Here is a 4487-nt window from a genome sequence, read left to right on the forward strand (position 1 = left end):
GACAAGCTGGACTTGCTCTTCTGCTTCACGAAGGATATCAGGCCCAAAGACGAGTCCTTCTCCGGTCTCCGACCAGTTGAGAGGTGTACGGCACTTCCGCCCGTATAACACTTCAAATGGTGCCATCTGAAGGCTGGCCTGATAACTGTTGTTGTAAGAGAACTCGGCGAAAGGGAGGCAATCTTCCCACTTAGCTCCATAAGCTAAGACACAGGCTCGGAGCATGTCTTCGAGTATTTGATTCACTCGCTCGGTCTGACCTCCGGTCTGTGGGTGGAAAGCAGTGCTGAAGGACAACTTGGTCCCCATAGCCTCCTGGAATTTCTTCCAAAACCTTGAGGTGAACTGGGTTCCTCGATCTGACACAATCTCCTTGGGAACACCATGAAGGCTCACGATTCGGTTGATGTAGAGACTGGCTAACTGGTTCCCCTTGTAGGTCGTCTTGACAGGAATGAAGTGGGCCACCTTGGTCAAATGGCCAACGATGACCCATATTGAGTCATGTCCCTTGCTTGACCTGGGTAAACCGGTGATGAAGTCCATCCCGACTCTGTCCCACTTCCATTCAGGCACCTTAAGGGGTTGCAACAATCCAGCGGGTCGCTGATGCTCAGCTTTGACTCTCTGGCATACGTCGCATTTTGCAACATAGGTGGCAATCTCCCTTTTCATCCCGTGCCACCAAAATCTTTCCTTCAGGTCTTGATACATCTTGGTGCCTCCAGGGTGGATGGAATATGGGCTGTCATGAGCTTCTTGCAAGATCAGGTTCTTGAGCTCAACCTTGTTGGGCACGCAGATGCGATTCCCAAACCACACAATTCCTTCCTCATCTTCTGAGAATCCTGAGGCTTTGCCTGCCTTGATCTTCCTCTTGATGCCTTCAATACTCTCATGCCCCTTCTGAGCTTTCTTGATATCATCCATCAAGGTAGGCTTAACTTCGAGGCTGGCCAAGAATCCTGGTGCAACCAGTTCCAACCCGAAGCTTTCAAGTTCTTCATACAAGGCGGGTAGCTTGTGCTTTAGCATAGCATTCAAGGAGCAAGCCTTCCTGCTCAACGCGTCTGCTACCACATTAGCCTTTCCAGGGTGGTATTGAACATTGAGGTCATAATCCTTTATCAACTCTAGCCATCTTCTCTGCCTCATGTTCAATTCCCTCTGAGTGAAAATATACTTCAGACTTTTGGGATCCGTGTATACCTCACATCGCTTCCCCAAGAGGTAATGTCGCCAAGTCTTCAGGGCATGAACCAGTGCTGCTAGCTCAAGGTCATGAGTAGCATAGTTCTCTTCGTGAGGTCGTAGCTGCCTTGAAAGGTAGGCCACGACTCTGCCTTCTTGCATCAGAACACCCCCCAGTCCGATTCTTGACGCATCACAATATATCACAAACTCCTTGTGTATATCTGGTGTGGCCAGAACTGGAGCGGTGGTTAGCCTCTTCTTCAGCTCCTGGAAGCTTTCTTCGCACTTCGGCGTCCATTCGAACTTCTTGTCCTTCTTTAAGAGCTGAGTCATGGGTCGGGCAATGCTTGAGAATCCTTCAACGAACTTGCGGTAATATCCCGCGAGTCCGAGGAAGCTTCTGACTTCCTTCACATTGCTCGGGGATTGCCATCCAGTCACGGCTTCTATCTTGGCAGGGTCGACTGACAATCCCTCTTCTGTTAGAACATGTCCCAGAAATCCAACTTCACGCAGCCAGAATTCACACTTGCTGAACTTGGCATACAGTTGGTGCTCTCGAAGCTTGTCTAGGACCATCCTCAAGTGTTGCTCGTGCTCTTCTTCCGACTTCGAGAAGACAAGAATGTCATCAATGAAGACGATGACGAACTTGTCCAAATATTCCATGAAGACCTTATTCATGAGATACATGAAGTAAGCTGGGGCATTGGTCAACCCAAAGGACATGACCGTGCATTCATACAGGCCATATCTGGTTACGAATGCCGTCTTCGGAATATCTTGGGGTCTGATCTTCAGTTGGTAGTACCCAGATCTGAGGTCGATCTTGGAGAACACCTTGGCCCCATTGAGTTGATCAAACAGATCTTCAATCTTGGGAAGTGGGTACTTGTTCTTGATTGTAACCTCGTTGAGGGAGCGGTAGTCAATGCATAAGCGGATGGTACCGTCCTTCTTTGCCACAAACAGAACAGGTGATCCCCAAGGGGAGGCACTAGGGCGGATAAATCCCTTCCTCAACTGCTCTTCCAACTGCTTCTTCAATTCTGCTAACTCCTCCGATCCCATCCTATAAGGCTTCTTATAGATGGGTCCTGCTCCGGGTATGAGCTCGATGATGAACTCAATGTCTCGGTCAGGAGGCATTCCTGGTAGCTCATCAGGAAAAACATCGGGATACTCGCATACTACCGGCACTTGTTCCAATCCAACTTCAGTCAGACAGTTGGCTTGGTTGGCTTGAGCAGAAGAGGGGTTGGAGGCAAATTTGACTTTGACTCCTCGGTCATTGGTCATAGTGACCGTCCGGTTGGCGCAATCAATCAAGCCTTGGTGCTTGCTGAGCCAATCCATTCCCAAGATCACATCCAAGCCTTGTGATTTTAGGATGATAAGGTCTGCTAGGAAGTCTACCCCGTTAATGGTAATCCCGACTCCTTTACACCCTATCTTGGCTCTCATCTCTGCTCCAGGGGTTTGTACCACCATAGGGTTATTCAGGGGTGTAGGGGTCATGCCACTTTTTAATGCAAAACTTTGGGTGACAAAAGAATGCGTGGCTCCAGAATCAAACAAAACAGTTGCGGGTGCTGAATTGACAAGGAACGTACCCAGCACGACGTCCGGGTCTTCCTGGGCTTCTTCTGCGGTGACATGATTCACACGACCCCTGCCATTGTTGGGCAAGTTGCGGGGAGCTTGGTTCCTTGGTGGCATTCCACGGCCTTGTCCCGGGTTCTGCGCATTGGGGCGCGGGGCGTCAGGTTTCTTGTTGGGGCAATTCTTGGAGTAATGCCCTGGCTGTCCACATCCGAAACAAGTGACTTGATTGGGGACGACGCCCTTGCCAGCATTGTTATTGGGGTTGTTGTAAGCTGGCCTGGGGTTGGCATACTGCTGAGGTGGATAGTTGGTGCGAGGTGCAGGAGCTCTTGGCTGCTGATAGGTTGGCTTGACCGGGGCTGGCTGCCACGGGCGAGGCTTCTGGTTGCTGGAGCTACCCTTGCTGATCATCTTGCGCTTACGAGTGTCATCCAAGGCACGTCGCTTGTCCTCAAGCATGAGTGCCTTGTTCACCAGATCAGGAAAGGTGGGGCAGTCACACACAACAAGCGAGTACTGCAGAGTCTGGTTAAGGCCTTCCATGAAGCGCTCCCTTTTGGCAGCATCAGTGCTGACATCCTCAGGGGCATACCTTGAGAGAACACTGAACTTCTGCATGTACTCCTTGACAGTGCTACTACCTTGCTTCAGGGCTCGGAACTCACGCTTCTTGATGGCCATGATTCCAGAAGGGATGTGGGCCTTGCGGAATTCCGTCTTGAAGGTGTCCCAAGTGATGTCTTGCTCAACATGCATAGCCTTGAATCCATCCCACCAAGCTCTGGCAGTCCCCCCGAGACAGTGGGCAGCATACGCCACTCTATCACGGTCCTCAGTGCATCCGACTAGTGCCAGCAGATCCTCAATGGTGCGGACCCAGTCGTCTGCATCCAGGGGTTCAGCAGTCTCGATGAAAGTGGGTGGTGCATGCTTCTTGAATTCCACCAGTGTGGAACGTCCATGGCCGTGCCCCGCCGGCTGGCGGTTGACAGCCTGAGCAATCATCTGGAGGGCTGCAGTGTTGGCTTGGCGCTCCTCTCGAAAGGCTTGGAGAAGCTGAGCCATATCCATGCTTGGAGGAGGTGGTGGTGGTGGAGTCTGTCCTTGGGCTTGGTCCTGGCTGGCTCCGGCCTCAGCAGAACCTCCGGCTTCTTGCGGCTGGGTAGAGGTACCAGTACGTGTTACAACAGGCATCCTGTTGGAGCGGTCAAGGTCTCATGATTGGGAACAACAATGAGGGAAAGCAGTATAGATGGAATGCCTAGTAAGGGGGTGGTGTGACACAATTTAAGTTAAACAAAGGCCAGAAGGGCCAAACTCATGCATTAAAACCAAATGAGGAATGTAGTCGTTTACAAGTTCCCGAAGGGAAAGTACGACTTCATGAAAGCAAGCTGAACGCAAACGCAACATAACATGGTTTCACAAGAACCATTACAAGGACTCGACTTCGCAAAAGGGGTACACGACCTATCCTACCATAGGCTACGAGCTAGCCTATCCTAGTCCTGAACGGAGTCTAAGTGGTGGAATGCTCGGTCGGGTATTCTGGCTCCTCTGGATCTTCCTCCTCATCTTCATCTGTCTTGGTCTCCTCATCGCTCGAGGAAGCGGGGGAGTGAAGGAGCAGAACACGGCGCTGCTTTGCTGGTGGCGTCTTGAAGAGGTTGCGGTACTCCTTTGCTGTC

Source organism: Triticum dicoccoides, chromosome 2A (genome assembly GCF_002162155.2).
Source record: "Triticum dicoccoides isolate Atlit2015 ecotype Zavitan chromosome 2A, WEW_v2.0, whole genome shotgun sequence".
Lineage (NCBI taxonomy): Eukaryota > Viridiplantae > Streptophyta > Magnoliopsida > Poales > Poaceae > Triticum > Triticum dicoccoides.